The 18,915-nt window shown below is 35.5% G+C and overlaps 1 protein-coding gene and 1 pseudogene across 2 annotated transcripts in view; both read right to left on the reverse strand.

Moving 5' to 3' along the window:
• The window catches only part of CFAP299 (cilia and flagella associated protein 299), a 511,846-nt gene that overhangs the window by 155,156 nt on the left and 337,775 nt on the right, over positions 1 to 18,915 (reverse strand). The gene's annotated exons all lie outside the window — the stretch shown is intronic.
• LOC102491452 (40S ribosomal protein S17 pseudogene) lies at positions 3,655 to 4,056 on the reverse strand (annotated as a pseudogene).

Consider the following 18,915-nt stretch of genomic DNA (forward strand, 5'->3'; position numbering starts at 1 on the left):
AGAAGGGATTGCGGCATGGCCATTACCCTGGCAGATGATTTCTCGCTTTCTTCCTCTCTATCTCTCTCTGTCTGGCGAGCACAAGCGCCCTATAGCAAAAAATCCTCAAAAAAAAATTATAAACATGGCAAAATTTTGTTTCATCTACATTTCTATCTGTGTATAGTTAGGATATGAGGGTACTTCAAAAGTTAAAAAAAATGGAATTAAAGCACAAGCTTAGTAATTTAATGTAAAACATTTTGAAATTGATATGTAGATTTTTCAAAATACACATTTTCCATGAACTTTTTGAAGACCACTCCTTGTATGTTTCTAAGATCTTTTTTTTTTTTTTTTTTTTTTTTGAGAGGTTTTTGCCATAGGGTGCATGCACTCGCCAGGAAGACAGAGAGAGATAGAGAGACAGAAAGTGAGAAATCACTTCCCGGGGGGATGACCACGTTGCAATCCCTTCTTCTCCATTCTTCTCTCAGGATCTTGGGTACACATGCACATGCACCCGGTGTGATTTTAAGCCACTGGGTCCAGGACTTGAACTGCGGTTGACTACATGGGAGTTCAATGACATAGCCCTTATGCTAACTGTTGGTCCTGTCTAAGATCCTTTTTTAAAAAGGAGGGGGGGTTGCTATGTAAACAGTATTATTTCTTACAAATGCATGTAAAAGGCCCTTTAAAATTTTTAAAAATAGGGTATCAGCAAAATCCTCTTTAAAAAAAATTCAAAGTAGAATTATCAGGCTTGAAATTCCTGAATTGTTTCATAAATGTCTTTTTCATGTTAATTTATTGAAATCAGTACACAATTAAGCTTCTAACAATACATTTGATTAACAGACATTTCAAGATTATTTTCCCTTATCCTTTGAAATCTTAACTAAATTGACCAAGATCATAAAGTAATAACTGATCAAACTAAGACTCAGACTTCAGTGTCTTACATCTGTATGACCTTTATTTTTCTCTTTGCCACACTGAGAGATGTGAGAAGGATTAAAACAATCAGCACCAAAGTAATTAAGCAGGGAACCTAACCTAGCCTAAATGAAAAACCAAAAGCAATTCCACGAGTGCTTCAACAGTGTGAAGTCAAACATTCAAATGTCTGCATAAAAAGAGCAGATTCAGTAAGTATCAGGACTATGGTAGGGATGGAAAATATGCCATCTCGGTAAATTTTATGGAATTGTAGCAACTATTTTATCACAAGAAATGATCAAATTGGAGTATACAAAAGAGAATGGACCCAATGATAGGGCAAGCACTCATCAGAAAGGAAACAAGAAGATGAAATGTTTAAAGGGGAGGAGATTTCAGGAGAACATGGTGAATGAGTTGGTTTTTATTTAGAGGATTCCAATGAGGTCGAGTGCCTAGACCTATTCTGTGTTTTCCCAGAAGTTTTTTCTCATATATTTGTTTAAATATAGAGGATGAAATTATTAATATTTTTATATCTGATTTTTCAGTTTCTTTAGCTGTTTGAAAACGGAATTGTCTCTCTCTGCAGTGATTCTTAAGTCTCTTAAAATCACAGACACTCTTGAGAATCTGATTACCATATGGACCTTAACCTACATATCCAAAAATTTGCATGTAAGTTCAGAGTCATATATTCTCAATGTTTTATTGAATTCCTGAAACTCATTAAGATACTCCTATGGAAGCTATGACCCCAAGTTAAGAACTTCCAGAAGACTGAGAGTTCGCTGATACTAGAAACATTCAAGTAGAGGCTGAGCAACTACTGTAGCATGGCACCGAAAAAAAAAAAAAAATGGAAGCATGGATTGAAGAACTTCTGGCTATGGTTCTAAAATAATTGTGAAATTTGCTAAATTAGCATTATATATTTGTATGTTCCCTTTCTTGATCACCTGTACAAGCATTTACTTGTACCTTAACAGTTGTAAAAAGGTTCTATTTCTTGTAGCATTTCATCCACCTTTTAATTATTGCCATGGTGTTAGAATTGGCAAGAGAGAACTTTGAACCCGGTGGAAACAATCTACATCCAGGGTGGAAAAGGAGAAACAGGGATGCCACCTGAGCCAGAACTATCATCTGCTCTGCAAGACAATTTCTTTTATAAAATGCCAATATCCTCAAATGGCATCGGATTGTCATATTTATTTTGTTGACTCAGTTGGTTCCTAAATTGCAATTCAAATCACTTACTGGAATATTTCGATGTGTTAAAAATAATAACGAAGCAAACAAAGACTCATGCCTTTCTCACTTCATGCAACCATTTTGTTTATGAATCTGCATCCCAGACAAACATGTTTTATTTGGACAGCTTTTCAAAAATACTCTCCAAAATTCTCAAAAGGCCAAGATGTTAAGCCTTTGTGCAAACATATTTGTACTATTTTTTTTCTTCACTTTTAGTGTTCTGGTGCTTCTTTTCGTTAATTTCCAAATTATTTCTTATTTTGCAGTGTAGTCTAGGGCAAAGAATACTTGACCGGAATTTGAAAATGTGTTCTTGGGACTAGCAGCTAGCGTCATGGCTATGTCGCTGGACTCCCATGTAGTTGACCACAGTTCAAGGCCCTGACCCGGTGGCTTAAACTCATGCCAGGTGTGTGTGCGTGCGTGCCCAAGATCCTGAGAAGAGAATGGAGAAGGGATTGTGGTGTGGCCAACCCTCCTGGGGAGTGATTTCTCGCTTTCTGTCTCTCTGTCTCTGTCTTTCCGGCGGGCACACACACCCTTTAGCAAAAACCTCTCAAAATAAAAAAAACAGTAAAGAAAAAAATAAAATGTGTTCTCATTTCATTCCAACTGGATTAACTATATGATCTAAAAAGACATCAATTATACAGATCCAACTATCAAGACCATAAATACGATACATTACAGATGGAATAGCTCTAGTTGTGAATTAGTAAATCCTCCAAAGGAGATGGGCTAATAGTACTAGTCCTGTCAACTCAACAAATTTTAGCAGAAGTGACCTTCTATCTGGTTGATCAACAGCATCACATTTTAGACACTTTTCCACTACTGGGACTCAACTAATCTCATCATGTTTCATGCTATTCTGAATTTGTTTTACATTCCTACAGTACAGTCAGGCTATTATTCTTATGAATATTTAAGTGATATCTGATTACATTCCTTTTATGCCCTGGAGCCTTGCTGATTCTGTGGTTACAGCATTAAATTTGTACTAATGAAAATAATAAGGAAAATAGAGTATAATAGGAAAACATGCTTTCTTAAGTGATTATAAATATTATCTATGGTTATAGTTTAATAACCTACAAAGCTTTATTACTGCACTTAGCATATTGATCATGACCATTGATCTTTACATTCTGTTTATCTGGCTGATATCTAAAGATATTTCTCTGTCACAAATCAAAGAACTTCAGATTTTCATATCCTGTGTGACACTGTTCTTGGACTTTTATTTGCCTGCCTCTAATTAACCAGAAATTATAGGGCAAAACTATTCATAAACCTGATGTACTGGCCAACAAAACTCAGGACAGTTATAACTGTCATTGGTTTTCTAATTCCTATGTTCCTTTTTGTTGTTGTTGTTAAATAATGATTAATATTTTTAGCTCCGTCATTGTTCTGCAAAGACTAAATTTTTTTTGTCCCAGTTTTATTGAAAATATTACAGCACAGTAGAAAGATTCAAATGGCTCCACATGGTGTATGGAAATTCATTCCAGCCGTAGGCTCAGTGAACTGCAGGTTGGACAGATTGCCAAAGTCCAAAAGCTTCAGCATTTTCCTTAGTGTCGGGATTCACTTCAACAATCTCCTGATCCAGGGGTGAGACCTCAGGAACATAATTCTCTCTTTTTTCTCTCTCCTCCTCTGTGGTTTGATGACAGTGTTGCTCACTGGGCCTCTCTGAATGTGCATCATCAGATGCATGACATAGCCTACCATCTTGTTGAGGAGCTTCTTGCTGGGAATGATCTCCTCACACACGCACGTGTTTGTGTGGAAGTGATTGCCTAGACACGTGTAATACTTCTTGATGATGACCCAGGCCATCTTCTTCATGGTTATGGTCTGGTCATGGCCCATATTGATGGGTCCTTGGTAGAAGAGCAAGACTAAATTTCTTGCACTCTTTTGCTGTTAGGAATAGGCATTTGATTAGAAACTATAAGCATGAGGTGTGAGAAGAAACAATGCTCACAACTTTAGTCATTCTGTTTAATAGAAATACCCTATGCCTTTTCTTTCTCCTTGTCCAAGTTAGCTGGAATTATGAGAGGCTGGAGAGGCTACCTAAAGCAGGTGGTGAAAGGCAGGTTCAAGATGCCGGAATGACAAAGTAGACAGAGAATGGGCCCCTGACATCATGGGGCTGCCTCCATAGACTTAGATACTTGTTACTTAAGAGGGAAAGAAAAGTTTCTTTTCCTCAAGCCACTAATATGTTACCATTTATTACTAGTTAAATAGACTTCCAACTTAAAATATAAGATAAGAAGATGCCTAGTAATATGTCAAACACATTTTCATTATTAGAAAATGTATGATAACTTTATTTAACTGATTTGATTGGGTAAGAGAAAAAAATTAGTTTTATTAAATATATGATTCAATATTTAACTGTTTACATATATGAAATGTTTCTGTACCACAGAATATCTACATTTTTGAACAAATGTGAATTTACCTTTGTATGGTGGGAGGTAAATCAACTTGCCTTGTGCCTGATGCTTTGGAAAAGCATATGTATCTATGCTGATATTAATATATTACATTAAGAATTATGCTACTAAATAATTCTAGGAGATAATGACATAGCATAATATTAAGAAGATTTAGAGTAAAAGATATCTGGATTTGGATCATGCCTATGTCACTGTGATACGCAGGAGTCTAAAAGAACCACGTGATTCCCACTCCTTGCTGTGTGTGCTATTATAGATCCTTTCTCCTCAGATATGGACAGAACCTGAGAATGTAATGAGATAGAATTCCCACAATTGGATTTAATCAACTGACTCTGAGTACATCCAGGAAGTACAGCCAGGTGGGCTTGGCTTAATTAGTTGAGCCTTTTAAAAAATCAGAGGAATGCCTAAAGTCAGAAAGACAGGAAGTGTGAGAGGACTATGGAGAGGGCCAAGTGGCAAGTACTTAAAAGCAGCCTTCAGGATCTGAGAGAGTGATCTGCATCTGAAGAATAGCAAGACAGCAGTGACCCTGCTCCTACCAATAAAAGAACTGAATTTGGCCAACAACCTGAGCAGTTGGAAGCAATATTTCCTTAATTGAGCTTCCAAATGAGGAGGAAGCTGGATGACACCTTGATTTCAAAGAAATGTGTTTTTGAATAAAAAAGGAAGTAAACTTTAAATATGCTTACACATATTTATATATATTTACAGTAGCAGATTAAAAAAATCTATGAAAGGATACACACCTCTGGAGAGGATGTTTGGAAGTAAAGAAATAGTTTTTTAATGTACCTTGTTGGTTCTTAAAAATAGGAAGAGGGAGACCAGCAGTTGGTGTAATGGCTATGTCACTGGACTCTCATGTAGTCGAACGTGGTTCAAGTTCCGCACCCAGTGGCTTAAACTCATGCCGAATATGTATGCGTGTGTGCCCAAGATCCCGAGAGGAGAATGGAGGAGAAGGGATTGCAACGTGACCATCCCCCCTGGGGGGTGATTTCTTGCTTTCTGTCTCTGTCTCTCTCTGTCTTTCTGGCAGGCATGCACCCTATAGCAAAACAAAATGAAAGGTCTATCGCTAGTGATTTCCTAAAGAAAGAAAGAAAGAAAAGAAAAGGAAGGAGAACCCTTATTACGTAATGGCAGAATGCCTAGCAAGATTATTTCTTGCAATTCTGTGGAAAGCAGAAATTAGGCATATAGTTCAGGAGTTTTCCAAGCAAAGTGCTGAGGGTACTATTTTGGTTCTTACTGCTGCTAACTTGTTAGAATACTTAGTCCCGTAAAAGCTATCTCAAAAGATTAAAAAGTTGCCTCACAAATATTCTCAGTGCTGTAATGGTATAGGACTTTGGGAGGAGGGTGACTGTATTTTGCAGAAGGGCAGACTATAGTAAGCAGACCTCTGAGAAGCCCTCCATTTATTGCCTCTGATATATATGATATACATGTCCTAGATAATCCTCTCCTTCTGAGCATGGGTAGAACCTGTCAATAGACCCAGTGGCTTGAAACTCACACTGGACACCTGCGTGTGCATGTCCCAAATCCCGAGAAAATGGAAGATAAGAGATTGTGGTGTAGCTATTCCCTCCCCTCCACGTGATTGCTCACTTTCTGTTGCTCTGTCTCTCCAGTGAGCACATGCAGCCAATAACAAAAATCTCTCAAAAATAAATAAAATAAATTAAGAGAACCTACAAATATGAGATAGTTGGTGATATTTAAGTTAAGTATCATGGCGAAGAGTGATGAAACTGTTACTTGGTTTTTATTTTACATTATATAAAACTCCATCATGTCTATAGAGAGATTTGGAAGTCAGAAGAATTATTGCTGGACTAGAAAGAAGCAAACATTTACACTATAAACTGTCTATGAGAGTTAGAGGGCAAGGAATTCTCAGCAGCCTTTAGTTTCTAAGGGTTATCCCTAGCCAATAGCTAGTAGAAGACAGAGACCTTAGTCACAGCTTCAAGAAGATGACTCATAGGAATGATAAAAATGCTTGGAAGAGGACTCCAAACCCCAGATATGAATTACAGCCCTAAGTCAGTCCCTTTATTTTGGCTTGGTGAGACCCTGAGCAGGGAATGGAGCTAACAACCTGTACCTGGACTTCTGACCTATAAAACTCCAAGATACAAATGTCATTTTTAATAAAAGTTTTATAACAGACTGTTAAGGCTTCTATTCTCTCATCAATAAAAGAGGATAATAATGCCTATGTCATACTACAGTGAATTGAATGAAATAATTCTTACTAAGTCTGAAGCAAAATGCCAGGCACTTCGTAAGTACTTAACAAGACATATATATCATTATTTTGAAGGAAATGATAGAAAACTCTATTTTTTCTTTCAACTGACTATACTGGACAGTCTCAAATATTTAACTTAAGATAATCCACCCTGCTTTTGTACATAGTCTCACTTTGGGGAAGTACTGCTACACCTCACAAATCAAATTCTTATGTCTCTTTCTGTATAAACCTTTCCCGGAATCCTCTAAGATAGCATTCCTCAGTCTGTCCTCTTAGCTGTCAGAACACATGACATTTGTACTGAGAGTTCTACTTAACGAATACTTCACCCCGACCCTGTATCTGGTTGTTTGCATATTTGTATTCTCCTGAAATTAAAGACGATTGTAAATCAGTTTTATTCCTCTTTATATCCACTCCTTAAACTCTTGACTCCAAAATCTAACAAAGTGGCACAGAGTAGAAACTTAATCAATATGTACTGAAGCAAAATGAATCATCCGAAGAGAATTCTACACAAAGTATTCTGTGAAGGCAACTTTCAATTTTCTATGACTTTATATATGAATCTGTACCTAACATTATTACTAATTTTATAGAGTATGAAGCAACCAAATACCTTATAAAATTCAGTTAAAACTTAAATGTATAACTATATATAAACTTACTGTCTAATTAGAGTTTTCATACTTCCACTAATTTTTATTCCCAGTGTTGTTGAGCCAATTTCTATCTCTTTTTTTTTTTTTTTTTTAAGAGAGGTTTTTGCTATAGGGAGCGTATGCTCCCCGGACAACAAGGGAGAGACAGAAAGCAAGAAATCACCCCCCAGGGGGGATGGCCATGCCGCAATCCCTTCTCCTCCATTCTCCTCTCGGGATCTTGGATACGCACGCACACGCACCCGGCATGAGTTTTAAGCCACCAGGTCCAGGACGCGAACCACCGTCGACTACATGGGAGTTCAGTGACATAGCCATTACGCTAACTGCTGGTCCCTCTGTCTCTTCTTATAAACTGTTAATGCTCAAAGGAGTAAACAGATACTAGTTGCTATTAGTTGATGCCATCCTACTTCACAGGTAAACCATGCAACTTCTTGGGAACATCTGTGAAACTCTCTGTGCTTTTCAAAGGCTGTGTTTAAAATCTTGGGCTTTATTAATGTTACTTACTAATCATTCCTCTTTCCTGAAGGTGAGAAAATGGGCCATAGTAATGTGGTAATGCAGTACTCTGAACCTCACTTATTAAATGCTCTCACTTGTAAAACTGAAGCACATATTTTTATATCCAGTGCAAACAAATTGTTTACAACCGGAAATATTGTATTATAGTAGGAATTCTGGCATTGATTTTAAAAATATCAACACTAATTTCCTTTATAAAGATGTACATAGAGCACTTAAAAGGATTTGATAATAAACTAGTGAAACAACCACCACAACAAAAAGGGAGTCTATTTTAATAGAATTGTGTTTCATAAAGGAGAAAGTGTCAATTTAAAATCCTCAAAAAAATGAAAGTCATTCAAAACCAGCAATAAGTTAAAGGATGAAAGTCATAAGAAGGCCAGAGTTGAATACTGAAAATACTACTGCTGTGATATGAATGTGTTCTCGTAAAATCAATGGGTTGGAATTTCATTGTAGTGTAGGGTATTAAGAGGAGTCTTAATCCAATTATAGTGTTGAAGGGGGGGGCCTTTGGTAAGTGATTAGGCATTAGGGTGCCCTGCCCATGATTGACTCTAGGTAGGTGTATACGGAGAGATATTTTTATCCTTACAGAATAAACTATAGTAAGTTTATGAAAAGACAAATCGATGTAGCAACACTCTACAGAGCCAACCAGTCAAATATCTGAGTAACACTTAACAGAAAAAAAGGTTGCAGAAAAGTGGGGAATAGAAACTTGAAATAAAATGCACAAAGCCACAGAATTTTAACAAACTCATTCTCTATTTAAGATTCCTAAATCTAGGAGATAAATGAGAACAAGACAACAGTTTCATTGCAATTCGTGAAGAAAAATTTGATGAGATTGAGCAAATTTTCAGTTACTCAGAACCCAAACAAAATTTTTAGCATGTTATTTTGCACTTACAAAATCCCAGTGTTTACGCTACTTTATTTTTGATTACTTGATTATTTGGTCAGTTTTAATTTGTTTGGTGTAGTAACTTTTATATGTAGATTGAATAAGCATCCTCATTGTATAAAAATGATTCCTCACATCAAATCTAAACCATGGCATGTTCTTTCTTGGGGAGTATCAGTAATAGCTAAATGTAATCAAAAATGAGATTATTTTGTACCTCATTTTGTTGCTATCTCTTTTAGGAAGTCATGAATGATATGATAATGCTGATAATATCTACTCCTTTGCTTTATCTGTTGTGTGGCACAATATTATCTCTTTGAAAGATTCCTGACCTTGATCTACCTAGGTATTTCATATATGTTAGAGGTCAGCAACTGTTTTCTATAAATAGATAGATAAAAATATTCAGGCTTCATGGATAATATAACTTTGGTAATCACTCAAATCTGCCATTTTATCATGAAAACATTCATAAAATACTCATAAATAAATTATTGTGGATGTATTCCAATAAATATTTATGGATGTTGTATTTTTTTTGAGAGAGAGATTTTTGCTATAGAGAATGTGCACTCGCTGGAGAGACAGAAAGAAACAGAGGCAAAATCAAGAAAACACCCCCCAAGGGGGATGGCCATGCTGCAATCCTTTCTCCTCCACTTTCCTCTGCAACTTTTGGGCATGCACACACATGCACCCAGTGTGGTTTTCAAGCTGCCAGGTCTGGAACTTGGACCACAGTCAACCACATGGGAATCCAGTACCTTACCACCATGCCACCCGCTGGCCCAAGGATGTTGACATTTGAATGTGACATGATTTTTATGTGTCACGAATGTCTTTCTTTTTTTAAGATATAAAAACATTCTTAACATGATCTGAACAAAGACATAAAAATGTAAATGGCACTGAGTTTGCAGACCTGATTTGGCTCGTGGGTCACTGTTTGCCAGCAATCCCATACAAGATATTGAAGAGCCCAACCCCTGATTTCTGTTGTTATATAACAATTTCAAGCTCATTGACAGTGATCAAACAGAAATATTCAGCTTAAATATATTTTTATACTTACAGAAAAAAAACATAAATTTATATAAAGATAAATAGATGTAGCAACACTCTACAAAGCCAACCAGTCAAACAGTTGAGTAACACTTAACAGAAAAAAATGTTGGAAAGAAGTGGGGAATAGAAACTTGAAATAAAATGAACAAAGTCACAGAGATTAATCTCCTATACTATTTGACTTTTCTCCTGGACAACTGTTATAACTGATGCAAGAAAGGCACCACTATTCTGTATTAAAACTCTCTAAAGGCCAGCAGGTGACATGGTGGTTAAGACTCTGGATTCACACATGGCCAACCACAATTTGTGTCCCAGATCTGGGAGCTTGAAAATCACACCAGGCTAATATGCATGCATGAATCCCAAAATCCCAAGAGGAGAATGGAGGAGAAGAGATTGTGGCATGGCCATCTCCCATCAGGGGTGATTTCTCACTACCTCTCTCTGTCTCTCTCCAGCGAGTGCACATGCCCTATGGCAAAACCCTAAAAACCAACCAAACAAAAAACTACCTAAAGTGAGAATCAAAGGCATATTGCTTCCCTTTGAAAAGATTAATTTTTGATGGAAAATGAAGCATGCAACAGAATACACACTTTTTTTTCCTTCATGGCCATAAACTTGAATAACTGACATTTTCTTAAACTGACATTTCAGAAAATGTCAGTTTAAGAAAGCACAGTCCACTCATTATAACTCTCGGATATCTCCAATGAGAGAGACTACGTGCAGGATGGTAGGAATGCTTTAAAACTGAGACTATCCCATTGTTACCAAAAGCACCAAAGGAAAGGAACAGGAGTGTTTAAATAAGAGTCATTTTTGTTTATTCATATAAAAGGATAAAAATACTTGCTTGTAAAATGAATTTAGCGGATGTTTCTGCTGGCCACAGAGTCCTAAAGAAAACTGTGCTGCTCATTACTCAAGAACTACAGCTTAAAAAGGGGGCATTTTAGTTTCTCAAGTGACAATGAAGACTCATCTCAGATTCACTGTTAATTGGGTTATATTGGATTTCTACTCCCCCTCCAGTTCAACTGTCATTTTCTTTACTCACTTATGGTACAAAAAGAAAACAAACAGAGATAAAATGAGAAATCACCTCCTAGAGGGATGACCACACTACAATCCTTTCTCTTCCATTCTCCTTCAGGAGATGCATGTAACACATGCCCAACATATTTTTTCAAGTCACCAGGTCCAGGACTAGAATTGTACAGCTGGCCATGCAGGATCCTTCCACTTTAACCACCATGCCACTAGTTGGCTCTGAATTATTTTTTCTTTAAATATTTGGAAAAATTAGCAGGTGAAACCATTTGAATGTGGAATTTTGTTAATAGGAAGGTTTAACTACCTTTGAACTACCTTAATAGAAAGGTTTTGAACTACCAATTCAGTAGAAAAACAACAGTAATTTTAGGAAATGGTGATGGACTAATTAGATATTCATAGGCAAACAAATAAACTCCAATCAACATCTAATTCTTTATATAAAAATCAATTGAGAATAGATCAAAACTTTAAACTATAAAGTTTTAAGAAGTAAGTGCTTTGCTACTTGGGATTAGGCAAATAATACATACAATAACAAAAGCAAGACCCATAAGAAAAGTTATCAAAATTTTTAACTTTTGCCTCCTAAAAGACATTGAAGAGATAAGTCACAGACCTATAGTTTTAGACTTTTTCAAGAAATTGGAAAAAAAAATCTAGAGACAAAGAGAAAATATCCACAATATATAACTGACAAAGACAACACATTCAGAATATAAAAAGGACTTACAACTCATTAATAAGAAATTAAAAAATTAATAACAAAAAATAGACCAATGATTTAAACACATACTTTGCAAAAGATGATGTGAGTGGCCAATAAGTACATAAAAAATATGTTTAAAAATCATTACCGTGAAGAAAATAAAAATTGTAAAGCACAATTAAATATTCTTACTCATTATGACTAAAATTTAAAATATTGAAAGTATTATTATTAGAATAATGAAACTCTCTTTGCTGGTGACAATGTAAATGGTAAACTCACATTTGGAAAATAGTTTGTCAGTTTTTTGACAGAACTGGCAAACCTATTCTAAGGCACTTACTTGATATACATGAAAACACATTTCCAGAGTTGGCCATAGATATTATAGCAACTTATCACACACATGCCCAGCATATTCGGGGTGGTCTCCCAACTTGAACTGACAACCTTCACATATGGATCAACCTCACTGACTGTTACACTCTAACACTACATCATTATCCAGCCCCAGGATGAAGTATTATTAACCTGACATAGAAGATCAAAAAAAAAAATCTAAGCAAACCTCATATCTAGTGGTAAGAAGTTATAATTTTCTGATATCAGGAAGAAGATATGGGTGTCCAACATTACTGCTTCTATTTAAATGGCAATGGAAAGCCTCATCAATGAAATAAAGAAGGAACGGAAGGGGAGGGAGGGAGGGAGGGAGGAAGGAAGGAATTAAAGCAGAAAGGAAAGACCATCTATGATTTTTTGAAAGAAGAATTATTTATTTGTATGTGATATAAATGTGTATATTGAAAATGGAAAAGAAATGTTTAGGATAAAGATGTGAATTTAGCTATTTTATCTGATACAAATTCAATATTTAAAAAAATAATTCATATTTCATTAGTCAGAAAGAATGGAAAAAACAACATTTTAAAGTTACTGTTTATAATAGTAAATCCAATACTTAGAAATAAATCTAATGAAAAATTTGAAAAATATCTTGGGAAAATAAAGAATGACGAGTGCTGGTGAGGCTATGGTGGAAAGAGAAAATTCCTACTCTGCTGATGGGAATGAAAAGATACAGCCACCATGGAAAATCATATTGAGATTCTTCAAAAATCTACAAATAGATCTACCATATGACTTAGTAACCCCACCACTTTGTACTTACCCCTCAAATGGGAAAATAGTCAGAAAGACACTTGTACAACCATGTTTACTGCAGCACTATTAACAATTGCTAAGACATGGAAACAGCATAACTAAGAACTGATGACTGGATTGAAAAAATATGGCACATGTAGACTATGAAATATTACTCAGTCAAAGGAACAATGCAATCTGCCATTTGATACAAAGTGGATGAATATAGCTTTAATGCGAAGTAAGTCAGACTATGAAAGACAAACACTGCATATCCCTGCTCAATATATACCAAATGTCTGTACTCTATGGCAGAAATGGAAATATCTGAAGAGATAGTATTAGGGAGAACAGGTATAAATACAAGAGACTGGCATGAGAAGGAGGTGGAGAGTAGAGGGTGGTGAATGGGAGAGGCTCAAGGAAGAAATACTTAATAGATTTAAGAATGGAAAGTTCTCTGTTGGAAAGTATATATACAGTATTAACAATCTGTTATGTACTACATGTATACATTAAAAATCATATTGTATTCTATTCAGATATGCAAGAATTAAATATTCATAAGAAATCATAAAACATGTTATCTTGAGAACTTAAGTTTTAAATAAATGGAGGAAAAGGACACATACATGAACTTTAAAAGTCATTATTTTATAGGCATCTATCCTGTAAAATTCCATTAGTTAGCCTACTGCACAATGTAACTGATCCAGGGCTCAAATCTAAACTATATAAAGAACACCTGCAAATCAACAACAAACAGGCAATGCAATAAAAAATAAATAGGACAATCACTCAAACACTACTTAACAAAAAATCAATTTCTAAATGGCCAATAAACATGAAAAAACATTCTACCACATCAAAAATCAAGCAAATGAAAACACCACAACTTAAGTTCCTCTGCTAACTTGCCAGCATAACTAAAAAAGAGGCTTACAGTCTTAAGACTTATGACAACACAGAGTATCTGGAGATTCACATGCTCCTAAAAGGAGTAAAAAGTATTAAAACTGCTGTGAAGAACCATTAATATTTTCTACTAAATGAGATACTAATAACAATGTATGACCCAGCATCATCAGTGCTAGCTATATTCCTTATAGTAGTATAGGTGAAAGACAGTCAAAAAGTGCTTGCAACTGCGTTATTCATGATACCCAAAGATGAAAACCATACTAAATGCCTGTCAAGAGTGTAATGGATGAATAAATGATGGTATATACAGTTTGTCACAGATATTTCAGTGTTGGACTCATATGCCCTGGGATTCCTCTGCCATCTTCATGGGTATATTTCTATTCACAACAGTCAACACCTGCATTTCTCAGATGGCTGTCTTAGATTTTGGAGACCTAATTTACCTTATGTCCAGAGAGTCAAGAGACTGGAAATTTATGTACCCTATAAAGAACCCTTAACCAATGAGCAACAGGTGCAAGGGTCTATTTTCCAGCTCCTCTACCCCAATCCAGATGCCTCTGAAGTGCAAGCTACACACTGTCCAGAGCTTCCCTGAGGTTGGGCAACTACCACTCCTGGGATCTTTGCTTTATGTTGAACTCTTAGCTTGGCCTCTAATCTTCCAGCCCCACTCCCACAATCCCTTCTGCCCCTTGGGATTTTATTAGAATAATAAAATCATGTTGACACCAATCCTTGTCTCAGGTTTTGCTTCTGGGGGAACACAATCTCAGAAATGTTTACCTGTGAAAATGAACAATCTGTTGTTATATACAAAAACATAAATAAATCTCACAGTAATTAAATTGAGCAAAATAAGTCAAACACACACACACATAAAGACTATATGGTTTATATATACGAAGTTCAATGACAGAAAGTAACAATCTATGAAGTTATAAGTGAGGATATTGCGGGTCAGCAAGTGGCATATTGGTTAGACACAGGACTCTCGCATGGCTGACCACAGTTCAAGCCCTGGACCTGGCAGCTTGACTATCACACTAGGCACATGTGTGTGCATGCCCAAAATCCCAAGAGGAAAATGGAGGAGAAGGGATTGCGACGTGGCCATCACCTATTTCCCCTGGGGGAGGGAGGGTGATACCATCTCTCTGTCTCTCTCTAGTGAGCATATGCATCTGATAGCAAAAACCTTTTAAGAAAAATAGTGAGGTTATTGGTTTGGTTGGGGGAAGAGGAATATTTCATCAATGAAGAATGTGAAAGAAGTGCTTCTGAGATGCTGGAGTATTTTATTTCTTGACCTTGGTGGTATTTATGAGCATGTGCTCACATTTTGATAATACCTTGAGTTGCAGACTTGTGATTTCTGTATTCTTTTATATTTAATAAAAAACTTAAATAAAGATTTTAAAAATGAACAACTATGTATCTAATAGAACTATCCCAGTAGCTATAGTACAGTCAAAACTACCCATGGATCATTTATATTCTAATCTACATTGCATAAGATATAAGATTTAATTTTTTCCTTTAAAGAGATTTTTGTTACAGGGCTCGTTTGTTTGCCAGAGAGACAGAGAGAAGGTGAGAAATTACCCCTCAGGGGAAATGGCCATGCCACAATCCCTTCTCCTCTTGGAATTTTGGGCATGCATGCACACATGCCCAGTGTGAGTTTTAAGCTGCCAGATACAGGACTCAAACTGTGTTCAGCTACATGAGAGTCCAGCAACGTAACCATTATGCTATCTGCTGGTCCCTAAATGATATATTTATTAGGTCGTCAGGAAGTCATTATGTATTTTTCTCTGTTTCTCTATGCAAAAATGTGTCATGACTTTCCCAATGACCCAATATAATAACTTAATAGGCGACCAAATAATTGGATATCTCAATCATAACTAATTATTTAATCAAAATAAGCTGGATGAACATAGAAACTCTGTAATATAAAAGAACAAATTTAGGCAATGGTGTGATTTAGACACACTTAACTTGTTAGCCTCCTATTTTGTCAAAATTAACCTTTGTGCAACTTTTAGAAAGTTCTTAATGTCAAGTTCAGTTGGGCTAAGAATTTATAATCTTGGTAATGTATCAGAATTGAGAGATAAAATTCATTTAGGGCCAGTTGTTGGCATAATAGCTAGGGTAGCTGCTTCTGACTTGCCTGACTACATGATGCAAGTCCCTTCACGTTCCTTTTCCTCCCTCCTCATTCTCAGGTCTCTACTACAACTTGAGAAGTAAAAGGTGTACTAAGTCTTGCTACTCTGAACATTAACTTCCCACATGCTTTTGGATTTTGTTTTTCTTAAAGAATAGTGTAAAGAAAACTTCATATAATCCAAAGCATATTTTGTTTCTGTCTTCAATACATGATCAAACCGTGATAATATCAAAGTAACGCACACATGGCCTGCAGGTTTCAACATGCCCTAAATCAAACACAAAGCCTGTCTTGTAAATAACATTAATGGTATCAAGCCCAAAAGATACTGAAACAAAAAATATAATTAATGATTACAGTGTTTTCTTATCTGATAGACAGGTGTACTTTCACTAGTGTTGAAAAACTATGGCTGGGGTCCAATAAATCCACAGGTGGAATCCTGCTGTACAAGATTTATGATTCTTCTTTGCAGAGCTCATTGTTACCATCCATGTAATGAAACTGATAATGATATTATTCCACATGTAAACCTAATAATTATAGTAAAGTATATTAGATGATTAAGGTCTAATGATGACAAAAGAATTAGAAGTAGAACCCTCTTCCATTTCAGTATGCACAGCACTTACCAATTTATGATCTAGACATATCAAATATCTTACAAATACTTTAAAATGCCACCCTTTAATTTTTATATTATTTTCAAAGATAATTATATAAGAGTGGTGGAATGACTTTTCATTATAACACTATTTTATACAGTTTGAATGATTTATTGTGCATTTTATACCCCATTTATACAATATTAAACACTATTCATCAGGAAAATAATTTATTGGCATGTATAATATTTAAAAACATATTTAAAGTACAAGCAACAATTTCAAATGAAAGGTTTGTCAATTAAGTTCTACTCTGCTAATTTTTAAGATTTATTAATCACTTACCAAGTGCCAGGTACTGTGATAACTACCTTCTTTTTAATCCTCATGACAGCTGTATAACAGGAAATATTTTTATTCCTATGTTATATAAAGAAAACCAAGATAGAATGTACTTTATGTAAGAGCCATTATGTGGCATAAGGTCAAATCCAAACTGTAGATTCCAAAACCTCATATCAAATGTTCACTACTACCTCCCAGACTTTAAACAGCATGTAACATTATTCATCATAACCATTCAATAAATATTTTCAAACGAATAAATGTTCTTTTTCTTTTTTTAAGAGAGATTTTTATTATTAGGGCATGTGCACTCACCAGTGAGACAGAGAGATACAGAAAGTGAGGAATTACCCCTCCCTTCAGGAGGATGGTCACACCCCAATTGCTTCCTTGAGTTTTAAGCCACCGGGTCCAGGACTCGAACTGTGGTCACCTACATGGGATTCTAGCACCTTAACCACTATGCAACCTGCTGGCCCCTGTTCTCTTTCTATTTCACAATGCATTTGGTAGACCTCAAACATATATATCTAAATCAATGTTGCCTATAAAATATTGAAGGTGAAATAGAAATAAATATCTATCATTCTATAGAGAACAAAGATGTTTAGACCACATTAATTTGGAAGTACTATAGTATTCATACTCCTGTTTTAATATTGAACCTTGAATATTTTGTCTGTAGAAAGAAAAAAAGAAAAAAACTCTGTATATTGTTGCAGTGTTTCAATGAATACAGGGGCTTAACACCTAAGCAAATAATCAGAACATATCTTCAGAGACAGAAAAGCAGCTCTGGGCCTATAAGCAGTGTCAAAACATTTGGAGAGAATATTGAAGAGAAGATACCTCCTTAGAGACATAATGAATAAAGAGTGTACTTAAAATGAATTTCAGCAAATTCCCAAACAACACTGGAGATAAATATCCAAGACCAAAAGGAATGATATCCAGTATAAATTGCAAAAAAGGAAAAGAATTCCATGATATATTCTATCTATTCAATAAAATTAAAAATAAAAAATGTATTGAGTCCCTAATAAGTGCAAAAAAAAAGGAAAAATCATATGTGCTTGTAGTTTTTACAATCTAATAGGGAAGACAGGTGTCATTTAGAAGAGTGTCAAAAGGTGAGGCTAGAGGAGTCTGCTAGGACTAAGTCATGCTTTATTCTTTAAGCCACTTTAAAAGACTAGGGATTCTTTAATTACCCTAAAGGCATGGGAAATCACTGAAGGAGTTTAAATAAGAAATAAACAAGTTAATATCTCCACTATGAATAAACTTTTCATTGTGAAGAAAAATATGGAACCAGGGAATAAATATAAGAAGACTAATTAGAGGACAATTGGTGTGATCTATGTGACTTGATGGATTCTTGAACAAGATAAAAAAATTAATCAAGAGACAGAAAAGCAACTATAGATGACTTAATAAAAGATGACAAAAAAGAAATGTGCGCAGACAGGATGATTCCCTAGAACTCAGACTAAGGATACATAGTATATGATTTACATGAGTAGAGTACATGGGACAGATGTGGAAAGTTTGTGAGCTCCTTTTTGCACATGTTTGATTTCCAGCACTTGTAAGACATGTAGGTAGAGATAATATTAGCCAGTTGGGTCTATAAACCAGGAATTCAGAGAAGATACTTGATCTAAAGATAATCATGTGTAAGTTATCAGTATATAAGTGATAACGTCATGAATGTGGATAAGAACATCTGATAGGAAGTAATGATGAGAAAAGAAGAAAGTCTAGGAGAGGGCTGGATCCAGTGCTCATATTATGATCAAGAGAAGCCAGATCTTGCATAGCACCCATGGTTTACATCTCCAGTCTAGTCACTCTGA

Source organism: Tupaia chinensis, unplaced genomic scaffold, assembly GCF_000334495.1.
Source record: "Tupaia chinensis unplaced genomic scaffold, TupChi_1.0 Scaffold000318_1, whole genome shotgun sequence".
Taxonomy (NCBI): Eukaryota; Metazoa; Chordata; class Mammalia; order Scandentia; family Tupaiidae; genus Tupaia; species Tupaia belangeri.